General features: G+C 43.3%; 1 pseudogene; it reads right to left on the bottom strand.

Moving 5' to 3' along the window:
- Positions 1 to 21,464, bottom strand: part of LOC122224099 — a 149,370-nt pseudogene that overhangs the window by 59,617 nt on the left and 68,289 nt on the right.

The following is a 21,464-nucleotide window of genomic DNA, read 5'->3' as shown; positions in this document are numbered from 1 at the left end:
TGGTTCTCCAGGTGGAAGTGTGGTTGGTCTCTCACTGTGCCACTTTTCCTGCTGGCAGATCTGATGGTGTCGTTTTCTAGTTGTTGACAACAGCGATAACATAATCTACCTATAGGTGGATTATGATGGGAACCTTGCTGAGGTTTGGGATTCCCTATAAGTAACTCTCTTTTTTCTTGTATAAAAATGTTAACTAAATATTTTAAACTATTTAAAACCCATATTTGACATTATTTATTATTAATGAAAATATACAAAACTTGTGACAAATTATTTTTATAACTTATTCTAATATTAATGGAGAGGGAATATTTGGGAAAGTACTACTCTACACTGAACTATTTTATTTAGAACTATCGAATGCTTTTAGGCAATGAAGTTTAGAGAATTTTGAGCTATCCATGTAGTTATCTTTTAAGAGTGCTGGGAGAAGTTATGCTAAATAACAGGTTTTTTGAGCACAGGTGGTGACATGTTTGATACTTATTGAAATTCATCTCTCTTCAAGACGGAGTTACTTGAGAGTAGAATTTTGAATGCATCAACATGGTTACCTTTGTCTACTCATCTTTAAACTGGGTAGGTGTTCAATAAAAGTTCAATGAAGTAAAACAACATCCTGCCATTGGCCACTGCCTCATTTGGGGGGAGTCTGCCAAGGAAAAATGTACATCAGTTGATTTAAATCAAGATACTCTAAGAATTTGCTAACTGGCTTACATCTGTCAAATGAGAGCTATTCTATCCAACTAAAAGCATCAGTTATGTACCTACTGTGTGTTTCACACAGTAGGATCATCAGGTTGACACACCTCCTCAATAATTGCGACCAGATGGCATTAGCTGGTATAAAAGAGCATGTGTTTTTCCCTCTCCACCACCCCACACACAAAGTAGAAAAATAGAATTCTCCATCATTTTTTTTTCTAACAGGGACATGTTCAGATGTATTAGTCAAACTTGGAGTCCCTCCAACACTAAAGCTTACATCTATATTTAGAACTAATGAGCTCTCTGTATGTACCAGACTGGAAAGCACATATTCTCTCCATTAGCATCAAGGCACTTTTATTCGACATAAATCTATTGCCAAAGAGAATATTAATGTTCCTTACTTAGTGTGACTGGCTCACAAAACTAACTCTTTTCTTAACATGTTTGGGAATAACACAAATATATCCATCATGGAAGGACAGTGAGTTTGTCGAGAAAACGGACTACAGATAATCACAGAGATCTTCATCAAATGGGGCTTAGAGGTCTTCCAGCCCAACACTCCTTGACTGTTAGAATTCCTTTCAAAATACAAGGAATTATGCTTTCCTAGGTGATAACCCAGCACCTAAATATCTTCCCTGACAAGGTGCTCCTATCCCCTTCCCCCTTTTGCTAGCTCTGACTGATAACTTCCCTGGCACAAAACCAAACTCCTTTTTGCTATTGCCTCCCAATTACTTCCAGATTTACTCCTTTGCACACACGGATTGATAACTCTTTCCTAGGACTTTTTTTTTTAAATACTTGGTGATAACCACTACATATCTTCCCTCTTGGCTTCCTATCTATCCCCTGGTGTCCCAGTCTTCTCTTCTCCAGGTGGAAAACTTCAGTTCATCTACCCTTCCTCACATGCTCCCATTTCAAGTTGCTTCATCCTCCTGGCCACACTCTTGTTATGTTCCAAATAACACAACTGTCCTAACAAGGGAGGGCATCATGACTTTTAAAGGAAGTGAAGTGTGGCAGAAATGTGAAAAGTGGCTGCAGGGGAAGGGACTCAGTCCCCAACTAATGATTATGGTTGAAATAAATGACTAGTAAAACAGCACAGTTGATTTGGAGAAGAGAGTAAAATCCATGACTATTTTGCTAACAGAATCAAAGGAAGTCATGGTCACTCTGATAGGATGAAGCTGGGGAGACAAAAAACTCAAGGACTCCTTCAAGTCTATCTTAAGAGGTCACTACAAAAAGATACCGCCACTTTTCATTGGAATAAAAAGGGTAGAGGGGCACCCGGCTGGCTCAATCAATTGAGCATCCAACTCTTGATTTTGGCTTGGGTCATGACCTTGAGGTTTGTGAGATGCAGCCCTGTGTCGGGCTCTGCACAGATAGCATGGAGCTTGCTTGGGATTCTCTCTCTCTCCCTCTCTTTCTGCACTCCCCCGCCCCCACACTCTCTATCAAAATGAATAAACCAACTTCAAAAAAATGTAAAGGGGAGAGTAAGTTTACCTATAGGAGGAAATGCATATACATTGAATATGTTTGCTCAGTGATGTTTAATAAAATTGCTGGTAGGTAAGTTTATAGAGCAACTGCAATGTCTATATGCTTCCTTTTAGTCGGTGGTGATCCCCAAATTTGGAACAGAGTGCTTTCATCCATGTGTTCTCCAAAACCAATTTGTTCTTCTGAAGTGAAAATCCTTATTTTATACTCCGGGATCTCTGATTTAGGGGAGGTAAAAAAATCTCTGGCAAATTGACTTATACAAAACCATACAGTAATGTAGATTTTTAAGACTTACAAAGCAAAATTCTCATGTTTCTGAGATGAAGACATTGGGTCGGCCGACATTCTGTGCCTTCATGCGGTTTTCTTTCAGGTGGCCAGATACCCTGAGAACTCAGGCTCCAGAACTCCGGCTAGCCAGAGAATTTATATTTGAACTCTCTGTTAGTTTTGTCTGTTGGCCAATTGTTAATTTTATTTATAAATGTATGGTTTATTAAAAGTTCCTCTTGGGGCGCCTGGGTGGCTCAGTCAGTTAAGCGTCCCACTTCGGCTCAGGTCATGATCTCACAATTTGTGGCTTCTAGCCCTGCACTGGGCTCTGTGCTGACAGCTCGGAGACTGATGCCTGCTGATCGGATTCGGATTGTGTCTCCCTCTCTCTGCCCCCTCCCCTCCTCCACTACTCATGTTCTGTCTCTCTCTGTGTCAAAAATAAGTAAACATTAAAAATAAAAGTTTCTCTTATACTTTAATCTGTTTTGCTTGAACTTTCTATTTCTCCCTCCCAGGCCATCTAATTTTTGCTTGTACTCTATTAGAGGCAAAGTGTTAGACTTTCTTTTATAGCTTATAATCATATCAGCACAGGTATATTTTGGCCTACAGAATTTCACACAGTTCACTGATTTAAAAACGCTGCTGACTTCTTCTTATCGAAAGTAATGTTTCTTTTGAAATCTCAAAATGAAAATGCATGGAAAACTGCCTTATTTTGCACATGGATTTGAAAACCATAGGACCAAAGGTCAAGATACCATCACCCCACCCAGTATGAGATACACCTGTCCTTTATTATCTGACATTTTCATTTTAACCGCTTTAAAGTCCCACGTCCAGCTATGTTTTCCTTACATTTTTGAAACATCAGATTTCTCAAATTGTTCACTCCTCTCTAGTCTCTAGGACTATTAGATGTTTTTACATTTTCATAAATTCTTATCTCTGTGTGAGAGGCCTTTCTTTGAGTATATGAAAAACCCACAGCGAACATCGTACTCAATGGTGAAAGCTTGGAAGCTTTTCCTGCAGAATCGGGAACAAGACAAGGAAACAAGATTTTCCCTCTTCGTTTTCAACATAGTTCTGGGGGTTCTGGCCAGAGCAGGAAAAGGAAATTAAAGACATCTAAATTGGAGAGAAGAAGTAAAATTATCTCTGTTCACAGATGTTATGATCGTATCTGTTGAAACTCTGAAGACTCCACAAACATCTTTAGGAACTGGTAAATAAATTCAAAAGTACAAGATACAAAGTCAACACACAACTCAGTTGAATTTCTCTACACTGACAGCAAACCATCTAAGAGAGAAATTATGAAACCACTGAAACTATAATAGCATCAAAAAGAATAAGATACTTAGGAATTAGCCAAGGAGGTGAAAGACTATGATACAAACTACAGAAGGCAGGTGAAAGAGATTAAAGAAGGCAGAAATAAAGGGAAGCACGCTCATCACAGACTGAAGGACTCTGCATTGCCACGATGTCAGCCCTACCCAAGGCAATCTGCAGGCTCAATGCAACCCCTATCAGAATCTCATGGTATTTTTTGCAGAAATGCAAAAACCCATTCCAAAATTCATAGAGAATCTCCAGGGACACCAAGCATCCAAATCTTAAAAAAGAACAGGAGTGCCTGGGTGGCTCAGTTGGCTAAGCATCCCACTTTGGCTTAGGTCATGATCTCACGGTTTGTGAGATTGAGCCCCGCATCAGGCTCTGTTCTGGCACTGTGGAACCTGCATGGGGATCTCTCTCTCTGTCCCTCTACCTCTCTGCCCCTCCTCTGGTTGTGCACATGCGCTCTCTCGCTCTCTCTCTCAAAATAAATAAATAAACTTAAACAAAAAAGAACAAAGCTGGAGGACTCATACTTTCTGAGTTCAAACATTACTCCAGTAATTTGATTTTTGATTACTACAGGAATCAAAATAGTGTGGTCCTCGCACAAAGGCAGATATATACAGGCCAACCTCACAGAACAGGGATTCCAGAAATAAACCCTCACATGTATGATCAGACAATTGTTGACAATGGTGTCAGTACCATTTAATGTGGAAAGGGCAATCTTTTTAACAAATGGTTCTGGGACAACTAAGTATCCACATATAAAATAATGAAGTTGGATCCTTATCTGACACCAAATACAAAAATTAACTTAAAATGCATCAAAGACCTAAATGTAAGACCTAAGACTATAAAACTGTTAGAAGGAAAACATAGCGCAAAAGCTTTATGACACTGAAGTTGGTTGTTTCTAGTTTTTGTGAGTTGTGGTTAAAGCTGCTATAAACATTTTTGTGCAGGTTTGTGTGGGAATATGTTTTCAGCTCAATTGAGAAAATACCTAGAAGTGTCATTACTAGATAATATGGTAAGAAAATGCCAAACGTAGGGCAAACGTTTCATGACCCTGGATCTGGCTTGACTTCTTGGATATGATACCACAAGAAGAAACAGACAAATTGAACTTTATGAAAATTTTAGAGGTTTTGCATCAAAGGAAAAAATCAACAGAGTAAAAGGGCAACCCACAGAATGGGAAAAAATACTTGCAATTTGTGTATCTGATAAGGGATTAATAGTCTCTCTCTATATCACATTTTGCTTATTTATTCCTCTGTGGATGGACACAGGTTTCTTCCATGTTTTAGCTGTATATTAACTGACTCAATCTTTAATTTAATTTGGCTGAATGTCACAAAATATTTAATCATAGCTACCAAACTAAACTCTCTATAAGCAGGCTTTGACAAAACAGTGGAGCAGATCAAGTGTCTACTTGAGTTACTCTGCTTCCTACTACCCTTTATCTCTGCCCAGATGCCCTGAAATCTCAGGATGTGAGTGCGTGCATGCACAATAGTCGCCCAGTCTGGGGGCCCGTCCTGTCTCCTGTTAGCTCTCTTCTTTGTTACCTCATTTTTGCCATTACCACGGAGTAGGGGTTCACAAAACACCTTTCCTGTGTCTAATTTCTGTAATGTATGGTTATTTTATTCATGATGATAAGACACTAATACAAAAACTGAGCACATTTTTATTGAGTAATTGCTCTGTGTGCTTATTTGTCTGTGGTTACAGGTAGTTAGAGGCAGCGTCAGATCTGACCCAGGCTGGCTAGCTCCAAAGTTCTTGGTCATAAGCCCTGAAAGAAGATTAAGGAGACAGAAGGGCCTTCGAAGAACAGCTTTCCACCCCAAAGGCCCATTTTAATTCTGAGACTTCTAAAATGTTGGCAAGCCTCTGAAAGCAAATACTGTGGATGGTCATTCATTCTATTTCTGTGCACTGAACACCCGAGGTATTTTCAAAAGGAGGGTGGTTGTGAAGCGGGTTTGAATGAGAAGGGAAAAAGAAGTTGACCGTTTTGCAGCTCTGAAAACAATGGTAATCTTGAGGGGTGGACTGCATTACGTCTCTTGTGAGCTGGCACGCCTGTTTATAGGAGTATGTTGTTTAAAATAGGCAGTGATGTTAGTCATACGCTTTATAAACGTCCTCTTATTTACAAAAACAAGTAATTTAAAAAAGTAATAATTACTTCTGATCTTTCCTTGAATTTCTCGAAACCGTCACTTCACTGTTTTATAATTAGTAAAAAATCCTGTGAAATTATGCATAACTCAAGACTTTAAAAACCATTGTTTGCCTAGACTTTGAAATGTTATTCGGGACTGTCATTTAAGAAATGGCTTTGTGTTTAAATATGAAAATTCGCAAGCAATTAGTTCTTTTAGTGGACTAATTTCTGTTGTATTTAAAACCAAAATTAAACAGCACAGCTATTTCAGTTTGAACGGCAAGACTTATGCTCTAACATAAATAAATTCCTAGGAAGTTTCCTAAGGAGACTCTAGCTGCTTTTCCTATGCACACATTACCTTGGTCAATTTCCACAAAGGGCTATTGGGCTGATGATTAATAACCTGAGATTTCTCTAAAAAAGCTTCGGTGCAACTGATATGGAGGACACAATGCTGTCGATTGGGTCATTGATTTTTTTAAACTTCACCTTCCCTTTCACACCTACCAAGTTATTAATCAGTTGTAATGGCTCCACTAGAGATATGCTAATTAATAAACCCTTCTGATTAACTCCTTGATATATCCTTGACCCAATTATCATTACTGCAAAGTTTTTAAAGTCCTTCATCATATTGTACAAGTAATCTATAGAGTTCGATGGCCACCAAGGAACACACGGCACCATTATTTTTCAGACATGAGGGGAATGAGCTCCATTTGGATAATATCCAACGTGGTCCCGGGAGGCTAATAAAATGAACAAGGGAAAGTCGTTGCAGTTCGTGTGTTTACAGAGGTAAAGAAACAGCACTGACGCGAGGGGGCCCTGGCTTGGGTTCTTTTACCAAGACCCTGCGCACTCACGCGAACTCGAGCAAGCAGTTAATCTCTCTGGGACACTCCTTCCTCGATGGGAAAAATGAGGGCAGTTCACAGTATGATTTCTAAAGCACCAGTAGACATTGACCCAATCCTGGGGCAGCTTGTGTTCCTGCACCCCAAGAAAGCTCTCATAGCAACAGAGCTGGGCTAATGGTTACCAGCGCTCAATGTTTTAATTCTTTGTGACAGGTACCATCTCTGATGGTCCCAGCTGTGAAGCAATTTCTTGTACAAATACTGGATAGTCCATAGAGTTTTCAGGTGGGTTCCAGTCTCACGGCATGGCTTAGACAGGACACCCCAGGACAGGACTCTGAAAGTCACTGTTGCTGCCTCTTCTATGGTACCCAGAAAACACAGGTTCTCTACTGCAGAAAGTAAATCAGGCTCCAAGACCCTGGAGGTCTACACTGTAACCCTCTGACTGAAGCTTAGTAGAGGTCTTTACAGCAGTCTGACGACCCCGGGTACCATAAGGCTCATGCCAGAGGGTCCCTATACGTGCACGTTGAACCTGCTTCAAAATTCTCTCTCATCTAGGCTCCTCTCCCAGGCACCTGAAAACAGGTTGGGGAGTAGTATTTCTGGGTTCAGACTGTACTGGCTGCAAACCAAAGAGCCTCACCCCAAGAGCTGTGTGCTTCATTCTTTGTGTTAGGAGACACCAGACATAGATGTGTTCTTTCCTTTCAAGAGGGTGTCACCCCTGAACCAATGCGACACTGTGTGTCAACTATGCTCAAATAAAAAAGGAAAGAAATTTTTTTAAGTAAGTGATGTCACAGAATGTTCTGTGCACTAGGCTCATGAACTCTTTACCAGTACCTGGGACCCTTAATCTTTAGTGGAACTTACTTCCCACCATAGGGTCGCAGAATATGGGTCTCCAAAATATGCCACTTTGGCAGAAGGATTGTTTTTTATTTTTTTTATTTTATTTTTATTGTTTTTTTTCAACGTTTTTTATTTATTTTTGGGACAGAGAGAGACAGAGCATGAACGGGGGAGGGGCAGAGAGAAAGGGAGACACAGAATCGGAAACAGGATCCAGGCTCCGAGCCATCAGCCCAGAGCCTGACGCGGGGCTCGAACTCACAGACCGCGAGATCGTGACCTGGCTGAAGTCGAACGCTTAACCGACTGCGCCACCCAGGTGCCCCAGAAGGATTGTTTTAAGTGGACCACAACTGAGAAGAAACAGAACAAAGCTTTCTGCTTTCCCCTACAAATCTGTCAAAGTGTCCCCCTCCCCTCTTCTCTACCAGGAAGGACAGAAGTTAATCACTGGAGACACCTCTAGATCCTTATGAGCCCAGAGATGACACCAGAGGAGTCTACACAGCAAACCGCACAAACTAGGCCTTATCTCCCACTAGTTCCCCCAGAGACTTGTCGCCCTACAGTTTGCTGCCCTGGGAACTCAAAATTCTATTCCTTTGTGTCGTCACTGCTCTGCAAATTTGTTGTTCTTTGGCTAAGATGCTCTGTAAGCCCGAGTTCTAACCACCCCTTTGGGTGACTCATCACTGAATACGCCTGTGTAGGCATGATGCACGTGTTAATAAATGTTTCTTCGTTTTTCTTCTGTTCATCTTGTGTTCCTCTACTGTATCGTCCGGTCCGGAACGAGACGTCCTAACTTACGACATCATCATTTGTCTTCGTGGTAACTGCTCACCCACTCTGTGTTGACTTTCTCTAGATGCGCCAAGCAATACCCTTATGGCTGTCCCTCTAGCTCATACCCCTGAGCACCTTGCCTGTCACCCGGGGCCACAGACCCCCTAGCTGCCACCTGGCATCTGCCACTTCAGAATCCTGCCACTCCTGGGGGTGCTGGGCGGCTCACTCTCTGTTGCCCTGCCAGCCTATGGAGAGCCGACTCTGAGATGGTCTACAAACGGACGCACGGCCCCTGGGGAACTTCACTGTGTCTGGGGCAGAAATGTCCCAGGGCCCTCCAGGGACACAGAACAGCTGGCAAGTTCTCTGTCTTTGTGTAATTAATCCTTCCTAAGGTGACCACCTCCTGGAGCTGTCTTACGCCTCACTCCTAACTCTGCCGAGGCCGTGCTAGTATCTCCATCCAGCTCAATACCTGTGTGCTAGCATTTCTTCCCCCCCATCCGCCCTCCCCCCCCCCCCCCGCCGAGCTTTATCAGGTATAATTGACAAAAGCTGTATACCTTTAAGGTGTAAAACGTTATGTTTAATATGCATGTGCATTGTGCAATGATTACTACAATCATGCTAATTAACATACTTGTTACCTCACATACTTAGTATTTTCTTTTCGTGGTGAGAACACTTGAGATCCAACCTCTTAGCAAAGTTCAAGGGCACAACACGATATTGATAAATATGGTCATTGCACTGTGCATTGGATCTCCAGGGCTAACTCATTTGATAACTGAAACTTTATATCCTTTGACCAACATCTACTCTCAGCAACCACCATTCTATGTGATGTATATACATACACACATCAGAAAATTATGCACCTTAAAAAAGAAGGGATTCTTTGGGGCACCTAGGTGGCTTACTTGGTTGAACGTCCAACTCTTGATTTTGGCTTGTGGGATCGAGCCCCACGTTGGGCTCTGCGTTGATTGTGGAACCTGCTTGGGATTCTCTAGCTCTCCCTCTGTCCTCTCCCCTGCTCATGCTCTCTCTCTAAAATATAAAGTAAAATAAAATAAAATAAAATAAAATAAAATAAAATAAAATAAGAAGAAAATCCTGCCATTTGTGACCACATGGATGAACCTGGAGGGCATTATGATGAGTGAAATAAGCCAGACACAGAAAGACAACCACCGCCTGATCTCACTTCTGTGTCAGCCCTAAAAACGTTGCACTCGTGGAAGCCGTTGTTTCTTTTAAACTCTAGGCAGACAGACATGGCATATTAGCTCTTTACTCCTGTAGTGCACGCTGTCAATATTAAAACTCCACTGCAAAGCTGCGTGGAAGTTTAGCAGAGACACTATTTTAATCACATACATTTGTCATCATTATTGTTGTTATTACTATACTTTGGCGCCCTTTTAATGTTGCCCATTTTTCCCTTTTTATGCTGTATTCCAACAGGCAAGGCATACAATCCTCCATTTTCCCTGTCTCCAAATGAGTAACACACATTAAACAATACCTGCTTTTGCTTTGAATTTTTGCCTGAGTTGACACAGTGTGGTGAGGACCGATTCCAAGAAAAGGTTTCTCCTTTCTAAAAGAAAGCAGAGATGTGACCTCATTTTGTTACCAGACTGGCAGGGGGACAGAAGACAATGTTTGTTTTCCCTTCCTCTCTAGGATGCCAACCTCCTTCGTCTCTAGGGTTCAGTGGCTTTAGAGAGGCCTTGTTAGCTCTTATTCAGGTCCCAAGAGCTATCACTGCAGAAGTGAATACAGCAGAAGGAACATGCATTATTGTTGCAATGTTGTTTGGCGAGTAAAAACCAACCTGAAAATGGTACTGAGATCAGAAAACACGGAACAGAAGACTGAAAGGCTCTTCAGGAATGAAGGGACAGCTGGGCCAGATGGACGACATCACCAAGGGCCACGTGAAAGAGATTCCATATGGCTGGCACAGAGGTGAAAAGAAAAATCTTTTATCCAGGAAGATGATCTTTTTCTTTCCAGTTATTTCTGTCTTATACCAGTAAGAATCGTTTAGGTGCCTTGTATCCATTACACAGGTCTTGCTTTTAGTGTCTCCGTGATCTCCTTTGTGTGAACCCGTGACCAGGTGGTCAGCTACCTGGGGTAAGTGGTTCTGGGGCCGTTAGACTCAGGCATCAAAACCCCTGGCCTTCACCGCAGCAGCTTTTGGTCACTAATTTGGCCTTGGCTGCTTGATTTCTAGGATAATACACTGACCCTTGATAAGGAGAACCCATTGAACCAAAGCTCTAAGAGTGTCCTAGCATGTGATTTGAGGAAACCAGCCATTCCGTGGGTTTTGGGTTCTTATCTGAACCTCTTCAAGAATCGAAGAAGCCTCTGAGGATCCTGTGAAAAGCAAAACAGAGTTCCCAAGGCAAATACAAAGATAAACCCTGAGCGCACTCACTCACCTTGTCTTGTGAGTAAACACCTGAACCGTATTGCCTCTCTGCAGCCCTCCAATTCACCGATTCTCAGAATACGTGCTACACAGGAAGCAGAAATGAATTGTCTGTACACATAGAGAATGCATATCACATTCTCAGCTTTGTAGGCAATGCCTCAGCTTTGTAGGCATTTAACAGTAACTATGACCCTGCTGCTGAACTATGCTAGCCACTACAGAGGGCTCTTTCCCCAGGTACGTGGTGTCCTCACCTGATGCTTTTACACATGTGGCCCCTCAGCCTGACTCACGCTAGGGCCCCTCTTCGAATGCAGAAACGGTATCTTCATGACCTCATGGGGCTGGACGCGGAACCCTATACTTGTGATGCCAAGGAATGGTTTTTCTACTTTATGACTGTTTTGTAATAGTGACTTTGCAAAAGTCACTATTAGGTCAGTCTCAAAATTCCATAAGCAAATCCTGTGCCTCTTGTAAAGGTAGAGTCTGAGAAGAGGTCGAAACAAGAAGGTGTTTCACTGACATGCCGAAATGTCTTGTACAGAAAATTTTTCATAACAAAATTGCTGACACATGCTTATGCTCATTTATAAACTGTGTTTTACAGCAGCTAAAATTCATTTCCTTTTCTTCTTCTCTCCAAAGGACTCTGGCAAAGTTAACAGAAGGAAAAAAAAAGCACCTTGTAAGACAGAACCGATTATTCATTATTAATAAAACCCGAAAGCCAATTCCCCATGAGTCACTCTTTTTGCAAACTGCAAATATTTCGACATGTGCACTTACAAACTGTAAGTGCTTTGATTTTTGGCGAATGTTCCAGAAGAGATGAGAACAGAAAAGAAAGAATCAAGATAACAGGAATAGAGAGGCTTTGGGGACGAAAAGCATTTGTTTCTGCACATCATCTCCTCCTGCATTATGCACATGACATCCTGGATGACCGCTTTACTTGGACGGAAACATCACTGTAAACAAGTTACGGCAAGAAAATTTTATAATCTGAAGTACCACACCGTCGATGAGCCATGGACTTCAGGACGATTACAAGGGCTCACAAATATCAGAACGGTAATTTTCAAGGCATTAAGAAATTAATTCTTCACTTGTTTCCTATAGAAACAAGAGCCTCTTTTTGTGTATTAACGTCATCAGCCTAGACATGTACGCAGAAGGAGAGAGTCATACCAGAGGCCTAAATATAGCCAGATATTGAACTGAAGTTCAGGGGCTTGGAGCAGGATTTCACGTCACTCACTGGAAGGTAGATGTGGTTCAATTTAATTGTAGGCCATTCATTTTAATTAGATTGTCATGGGAAATTAAGGGATCGTTTCTGCATAAGCACATGGGTTCCTCCAAGACTTCAAATGAAATTAGAGTTCTTTTGGCGTGCAAGGGAAATGCTTCCTGACTTAAAAGGTCAAAATTAGTGCCGTATGGACTTCAGAGCAATTGGTAACCAATAGCTTTAACCATTATGATGATCACTGAAGATAAATTATGGGGAGACAGAAAAATAGCAAAATGTTGTTCGATTTTTGTTTCGTGTTACACGTTAGAATCTGTTTCCTTCCAATTTCCTAAAGCCTTTGTCCTTGGGATTAACTGTACAAGTGATTTCCTAGGTTTCCCTGTTTTCACAGCGGATTCTAAAATAGCCTTTATTTTTTCTTTGCTTGTGTTTCACTCATAATCTGTTCTTGTAGCTCTTAAAAGATTAACTGAGGCATATTTTTAAAAATGTTTCAGTTTATTTGAGCAAAAATCAATTCTAATCAGGCAGAACCAAACAGGAAGCTGTTAGGGGTGTTCTTCCAGCAGGAGCCCGGGAGAGACTTAACACAAAGTGTGAAACAAAGCAAGGAAATTATTGATCGGCTGTAACCAAAAGCTTAGTACTGTCTGTTTGCGACTAGGCCCTGAGTATTGTGACTCTACCTCTGATGCATCTCCAGGTTTAGGTACTGGTTTGTTGTCCTAGGCCACCACAGCATGCGAGCCACCTCTGACTAATGGTCCCCTTGTTCACTTTAACACAGCTTATCTGTAATCACTAAAGCTAGATTTTAGAGGACACTGTTGTGGGGTGCCTGGGTGGCTCAGTCAGTTAAGCACCCGATTGCAGCTTGGGTCATGATCTCCTGGTTGGTGAGTTTGGGCCCCATGTCGGGCTCTCTGCTGATAGCGTGGAGCCTGCTTGGGATTCTCTCCCTCTCTCTCTGCCCCTCCCCTGCTCACACACCCTCTCTCTCAGAAATAAATAAACATCAGAGGACAACACTGACCCGTATGCATTCTACTATCTCACCAGCAGGACAAAATACTAGAAACACATTATTAGGAATAAAAAATGGTAAACATAGAATCATAACGGTAGTAAGATATAAGTGGTAAATATAAAAAAGATACAAAATCCAGGAACTCTGCAATATGCAGATGATTATTATCCCACTGGCTAGGGAATCTCCCATTTTCAGCATGGCTCATATAAACCATTTGATAAATGATACATTTTATCTGTTTACTTGCTCTAAATTTCCTTCAGGCAGTCATGAGTGATGACACATGACAAAGAATTATTGTGACTTCATCTCAAATCTACAAATCCTCCTGGCTCCCAATGTTTACCTGATTCCTACCGTGCCTTGCAATCTGCTTTCCTCATAAGCTACAGTCATTTAAGTAGACACTAGTGAAGCTTCTTTTTAAATCCCCGTGCACTTCTTTTAGAAATGAACTTGAGTCTGCACGACTACGCCTTCTAAGTTAGCCACGTGTATCCTTTTTTTGGCCGCGGCATGGACTCAGGCTGAGAGCCTCAGTGGAAAGTCTCAACAGAAACGAACAGAGTAATTATATTACTTAAAAATGAGCGGAGTAATTCTTCGCTGATTACTTCCTACAAGCATAACTAATCTAATGTTTCGCTTCCCATGCAATAATGGTTGAAATGCTAATTGTTAAGGCCTTATTCGAACTTAATTGTTATTTGCCTCAGCTGAGCTCATTAATTATTAGCCATCTCGCTTTCCATTTTTGAAGAGAGAAGCTCTATTTAGTGGGGGACCTGGAGACAGTGCCGGCCCTCCGTCCTTGGTTCTCCGTCTGGCTTACAGTCTCAGACCTCAGGGTGGGGAAGGAGGGTGACAGAGGGTCCCGGGCTGGGGAAATAAAGACCACAACGTTAGCACACCGTGTGCGGACACACGCCGACCTTGTGATACTGCGCCTTGTGCCCTTGGTCACAGAAGCGATCTTCCAAACACGGCCTTTTACCCAAAGCTGCTAACTTAGCAGACCCCCTCCTCCAGGTTTCTTCCAAGGAATACAGAAGACGGAGGTGGACAACGGGGCGGGCACAGAATGGAGACGGAGGAGTTCTGGGCCCCTGCCTGCTTTTCCCCCAAGACAAGAACACAAAGACACGGACAGGGCTCCACCTTGAGCACCGGCCACCCCAGCCCCGCTCCGCTGCGAACACGTTGCACGCCCCAGCTCGCTCGCGTGCATTTTTAGCAGCACGCTTCCTCAGCCTTGACCCCGTAGTCTCAGCGCTTCTAATCACGGGATCGAGCTTTTTCACTGATGGACACTTCTCAGCGGAATCAAAGGACTACAATTTTTTTTCCTCGTATAAACTCTTCCAATTCTGTCTCATTATTCCTTATCATATCCTTCTGCCCCTCATCTATCTCCCTTTCCAGCATTCACACCCAACAGATATTTGTAGACATTTATTATGTCTTTCCCCGGTCGTCACTTAGGAGAGTTATTCATACTGCATTCATTTAAAATGTCTTCATAAATCAATGCAAACAGCCCCTTCATCATCTTCATTGCTTTTCCCTAAACTCCCGTCAGGTCTCTGCATGTCTTGCGCACACAATTAGGCATCCAAAGGCCAAATAAATACCCTGATAGATGGGCACACCGGATTCACTGGGAAGGTGCTTTGATTTTTTCTTCACTCAAGGTGATGGTCTTGCGGTGCCAGTTTTTACATTTCATGAACTCCCTGGAAACAGTCTACCATTCTGTCACCTATGAGACTTTTAATTCCCCACAATCACACGGTTGGTTAGACAGGCAAGCGCTTCTATTCCCAGTTTAGAGATAAAGATGCTCAAACATAAGCCAAGGCTCGGGGATTATGGCTAGAGACAATTTCTATTGTACTTGCGTTCATTTCAATCCATAAAAATATATACACATTGATACTTTTTTAGTAAGTGGAATCATTTGAAAATATCTAGGTAAATTTAACAGAACCAAAAGATTATGAAAATGACAAGTTTTTATATTATTTTTTGGAGCCAGTAATATTTTTGATAAAACCAAGTTTACAGCCACATAAAAGCCAGAATAATTCTAAACCCAAGAGTCTGTCACAGCTAAAGGAAACTCCCTGCTTAACCATTTCCTGACATACACTATTCCTTTTATTTTGAAACACATCTTATCTCTTCACATCCTTGCTTTCATCCTGCTACGGACTGCATGTCTGTACTCTGCCCCCCCCCCCCCCCATTTATGTGTTGAAACTTAATTCCCAAAGTTATGGTGTCCTTTGGGAGGTGATGAGGCTACGAGGGATCAGAGCCCTTATAGAAGAGGCCTCGGAGAGCCCCCTTGTCCCCTCCCACCACGTGAGAACACAGTGAGAACATGGCGGTCTGCATCTCTGAAGAGTGTCATCCCCAGAACCCGCCCATACTTGCACTCTGGTCTCAGATTTCCAGCCTCCAGGCTGGGGTGCTTTGTCACAGCAACCCAAAAGAACCCCCACGCCATCGCAGTCCCCAGACACACACACACACACACACACACACACACACACACACACGTGTGTGTGTGTGGTCTAAGCCACATCACACTTCCTTCAAACAGTGCAACCCCAGCCCAGGACATGTGGGGAAGAAGCGGATGGTGGAGAAACCAACACCTCATGGAGACAGGGAAGACGAGGGCTGGAATCTGGGCATCACCATCCGCTGCCCCAACACTCATTAGTGAACGTGCTAGTTTGACGGAGGCATTAGCATCCAGTGATCTTACTTCAAATTGCAAATCCTAAACTGTGGTTAAGAGCCCACTGGTGCAGACACAGAAATGACAGGCAAGTCAGGGACCCAGGGAAGCTTCTCCATGATGATGTGAGCAACAGGACATTATTGTTGGTTGTCCCCAAACATCCTTCCTTTCCTTACTCTGAATAATGCTATTCAACTGAATTTGCATGTATCCAAGCAGAGCATTTGCCTTTCCAGAACTTTAAGGCTGGGCAGCCTTCAGATAAGGATAAATGAAATGCTCCTGGCATTCTGATAGCCCTTTGGATTTAGGTTGGACAGGTCCTGACTGCTAAAAGGCAGCAGCAGAAAAAATAATACTACTAATAAGCTCTGTGTTTATTTCCTTTGACCAGTATCCGTGGCCACAGATCTTCTCAACAATGACAAAAATACCTTTTGTGGTAAGAAAAATTATTTTCTACATATATGTATGGAATGAAAAGACAACCCGTTTGATATTTTCATTCAAAAGTAGCATAAGCACATTTTAATTCCTCTAGAATAAAACACTTCCAAACTAACATATAAATGCTAAATTTATCTACTGAAATTTCAGCCAATTATAATTACTCTACACAAACAGCTTTACTTCTTCAAAATGAGGACCTAAAACCCCCTCCAGCTGAAATGCTAGTTTTTTCTAAGCTGCTAACCCACAGTTCCAGTTGTGACGAAAATTCAACATCGATATTCTGACAAATTAGTTTATATGAATCTAGTCAATTTTATTCTCTCTTCGAGAAAATACTAACAATGAAGCAAATAATAAAAATCCCTTTTATTTAAAACATGTGAGTGCACGTGTGTGTTTACATAGAGGAGAAGGTGGCAGAAACATTTTAAAAACATATAGTATTTACACTGCAGGTTTAGGGCACAAGAAGACTTAGGCAGGGACATACTCACTAACAGTAAATACATTTAAAATACTTACAGCTGATTTTTTCCAAGCACCAGGCATAATGCCTAGTCTGTATCATGGTAGCACCCACCTGTGTTGCATGTGGCAACAGAGTGTGGAAATGTGGCTAGTTCAAATTGAAATGTGCTGTCATTGTAAGACACACACTAGATTTGGAAAACATGTAATGAAAAAAGTAAAATATATCAACAGTTTTAATTTTCATTGCATAGCGAATGATAATACACATTGAGTTAAATAAGCCAAATAAACTTAATCTCATTTGGTGTCTTTTCTCCTGTAAAAAAAATTTTTTTAATGTTTATTTATATTTGAGAGAGAAAGAGAGAGAGACAGAATGCAAGTGGGGGAGGGACAGAGAGAGAGAGGGAGACACAGACTCTGAAGCAGGCTCCAGGCACAGAGCACAACGTGGGGCTCAAACTCATGAACGACAAGATCATGGCCCGAGCCGAAGTTGGATGCTGAACCGACTGAGCCACCCAGACGCCCCTCTCCTGTTTTTCACACGCTTCCTAGAAAGTTTCAACTCGTGAATGTGGCTGCCATCATATCTCTATGGGACGGGGCCGCTGGAGTGCTTCCCTCACTGTTTCGCAAACAAGCTCACGAGACAGGCTATTGCAGATCGCGTGGTCCCTGCTGTCCCAAGGGCGGGGCTCCACCATCAAGCTTTGGACCCTGTGGCTCCAGGGCTCCAACGCTGAGTAATGCCAAGGCACTGTCATCAACGCCGTGATCCCTTCAGTCGTGTAGCTGTCGTGCGGCAGCATACTTCCTGTACCAGGATAATTGGGTCTGATTGCCGAAATCAGAACCACACAACACAGACGCGAGTCACGTGCTGTACGAGGTACCTGTGCAGTTTCACAATTCCCCAGGTCCTGCTTCACGCTGGTGAGAGCGCTGGACGCTTAACTCCCTCCACCAACACACCATCCTTAAAGACCGACCGCTCCCGTCTCTCCCAGATTAACCACTTCCCAGGACGACTGGGGACAGGATGTCCCTTCCCTTCGGAAGAACCCTCGCGCTGACAAGTATGGCCTGGCTCACTGGACCCGAGAAGACAGTTCCTCCCACGTCCGCCGGGCCTGCCACGGAGGTGCTGCCTGCTGAGTACTCCCTGCCGAGGTTCTTCCCGGAAGGCCCTGGCTGCAAGAACCTGCCCGCACTGGAGCCTACGTTCCCTCACCTCTTTGAGGGACACTCAGTGGCGTTTTGAGCTCCAGAACACCGGTGGGATGGGCCAAGGTCCTGTGGTTGCCCTGCACATCGGTTTTTCTCTCTGCTCTTCCTTAATTTCTTCACACATGTTACTCCTAACAGTCCTTCCCAATAGAAGCCTGTAAACAAATTTCAGACATTGTTTCCTGAGGAAACAAATCTAAAGCAGACAAACTCATAATCACTTGGCAGTGGGTGATTCAGGTGCGTTGATGAATGACTTAAATGATGTCATACCTTGGATGTTGACCTCTCAGTAGAGGCTGACTCCCGAAGGCCGCCCTAGAATAAGATCAGCCTTAGCTACACTCACATTGTGACCATGATCCAATGAACAGCAGAGCGGTGAGGCTGCTCTGAGATGCCATCGCTCTAAGCCTCCTTTCACAGATGGCGGAAGAAGGATTTATCTGTCCTCTGTAGACACTTTCTGCCAGAACCATCTGTGTGGATGACATCTTTCTGTGGCATTCCCGAAGCATCGAGAATCTGGATATTTGGCCCATTTCTCCTCAGTTGGCCTCTTCTAAGAGTCACTGTTCCATCAGGTGCTTTGGGCCCGTTTTCCACTACTGGACCCTGGTCATTTCTCTCACATGCAGTCAGCACCTGCTCTGGGGGGACTACAAGCTCATATTCACTGCAGACGAGGTTAACGCCTGTCAGCCCAGCTTAAACTGTGGATCGCCACTTTCCTCATCCTATGAATCAGAAACTGGTTCCCTCGATGACTTCTGCGGGTCAGAAGGGTGCCTGGGAGCGCCCTTCTCAGGTCCTGCCTGGGAGCACTGTGTCTGTCGTTCCTGATTGCGCTCAACTGAGCTCAGGGGTGGAGAGGCACCTCTTCCCATGAGATCTTTATCAGCAGTAAGCTCTTTTGGTGAATCATCTGATTGGTCCTGCCACGTTTTCAGAGTGCAATTTATATACAGGCAGTTTATCCAGGCTTCCCAACATATTCCTCAAAAGGAGAAAGAGAGGAGGTACCTGGGTGGCTCAGTCGGTTGAGCCTCCTACTTCGGCTCAGGTCATGATCTCCCAGTTCATGGGTTCCAGCCCCGTGTCGGGCTCTGTGCTGACGGCTCAGGGCCTGGAGCCTACTTCGGATTCTGTGACTCCCTCTCTCTCTGCCCCTCCCCTGCTCACACTCTGTCTCTTCATCTCTCAAAAATGAATAAACGTTAAAAAATTAAAACAAACAAAAGGAGAAAGGAAAAGACCTTTTCCACCAGAGCTGTTTTATACAGATAGGACAAGACAAGTTCTCTCTCTGTCACAACAGACACAAGCTCTCTTCTCTGTTCCCGAGGCCTTGACCCAGCGGCATCAGTGCGTGTGGCTTTCTGCGGACCTCTGTGCTCCCCAATACCTAACCAGTGAGCTTAAGTGGGTTGCGTCCTACGTCAACGGAAGACCAACGGGACTTTAAGAAGCTCTTTCTTTTTCCTAATGAAAAAAACCAGAGATCACTGGTCCAAGTATCTGATAATGAAGAGAAAATCGACAGCATGGTTTCCACTTGTTTTCAGACATGTGCTTACAACGAAGTACAGGTTGCTCCCACGAGATCTTCCACAGGCTTCAAGGTCTTAGATTTTTTTAAAGTGTCACTTTGTCTCCCGGGGAGTTGGTCCCCTGAGGACTGTTTAAGGCTAGCTCTAGGGTGGAAAGCAGACAGATAACTGGAATACTTAGTGCAGCACACACGGGGTGATTCCAGCAAAACCCGTCCATTTTCTGCAACCTTGTCTGATCCTTGCCTGATGAGCTGTGACACTGAGGCTCACGCAAGTGCTCTGGGTGTGTTCTCGAGGTTGTGTAGGCACATCTACATATGCGAACCATCTTCTCCACCCAGTAAACCAGGTTTACGGTCCAGCTGGCCAAGGCCACCGCCATCAGCTGCGAGGAATCCCCGCTAACAGCATGGCCCTTTATCCTTCTCCACAGGCTAGAAACCTGGAATCATCTTAAGCTGTTCCTTTTTCCCTTGCTCCCCACGTGTATGAAAGCTCTCCTGATTTATTTCTCCTATACAAACTCTCAAATCCATCAACTGTTCCCCATTTCTTCCCACATTTCTTACCTGCTTTTAAGCCTTCAGCTCTAGTTTCCCCATCGCTAATCCATGACCCTGCTGAAAACTTGCCTCACTTACCATCGGAGCATCTGTCCCAAAGGCAGATTTGTTTAAGACACTCTTCTCCACTGAGCACAGCCTTTCATGGCTCTTCATTGCTTTTAGAGAGAAATAAAGCAAAATTCTTAACTTCTGTCCCTTTGCCTTTTGGCCTCGACTGATGTCTCTGCTCCCCTCACTCCTGCACTACTGCAGTGCTGGCCTTTTTAAAAAATTTTTTATTTTTATTTATTTTGAGAGAGAGAGAGAGAGAGAGAGAATATCCCAAGCAGGCTCCGCGCTGCCAGTGCAGAGCTCGATGCAGGGCTCAAACCTACGAACCGTGAGATCAGGACCTGAGCTGAAATCAAAAGTCGGACACTTAACCAACTGAGCCTCCCAGCGCTGGCCTTCTCAGTGCCCCAGGCACACCCTGCTTGCTTCTGCCATTCTTCCCTCTGCAGGTGCTGTCCTGAAACCCTTAGCTGGCTGTTCCCCATTTGTCCTTCAGATTTTAGGACAGATATACACCCGGGGAAGCCTTTCCTGTCTTGGTAAGTTTTCTTCATCACCATACAATTTCATACAATAATTGTCCTCTCCCTACAATAATTGTTGCTTCACCTTATATTTATACAGCCTGGGCGGGAACTGTATGAATAATGTCAGTCCTCTCCACTAGAATGTTCTTCACGAAGGCAGGTAACAAGTCTGTCCTTGTAGACTAAGCACAACTACTGAACCGGATTCTTTCCCAAGATCCTATGATTCTGCCTTAAGCAAATGTCGTAATACCAATGACGTCTCCAGTATACTCTCTGAAGCACAAAATAGAGAACGGTTATGGGTCACGAGCGTTACCAATATACCGACTTCTCCTACATGCTAGAACCTGAGGGGAGCAGAAATTGAAACACCCACACCATATTTCTCAGACGTCATTTCACATTTAACTCTGAGATCTATTTTCCTAATCAAATTAACATTTCTGAAAATTAAATTCTGCTGCTGTTGTGCTTTTTATAGGTTTCTAGCGGGGCTGTCACGAGACTGTACATGACATAGACGTGTTTGAATAACTCATATACTGCATATGATAACTGTACTTTGTCCCGT

This window comes from Panthera leo, chromosome B4 (genome assembly GCF_018350215.1).
Source record: "Panthera leo isolate Ple1 chromosome B4, P.leo_Ple1_pat1.1, whole genome shotgun sequence".
NCBI lineage: Eukaryota > Metazoa > Chordata > Mammalia > Carnivora > Felidae > Panthera > Panthera leo.
The sequence above is the reverse complement of the archived record's forward strand: the minus strand, read 5'-3'. Positions and strand labels throughout refer to the sequence as shown.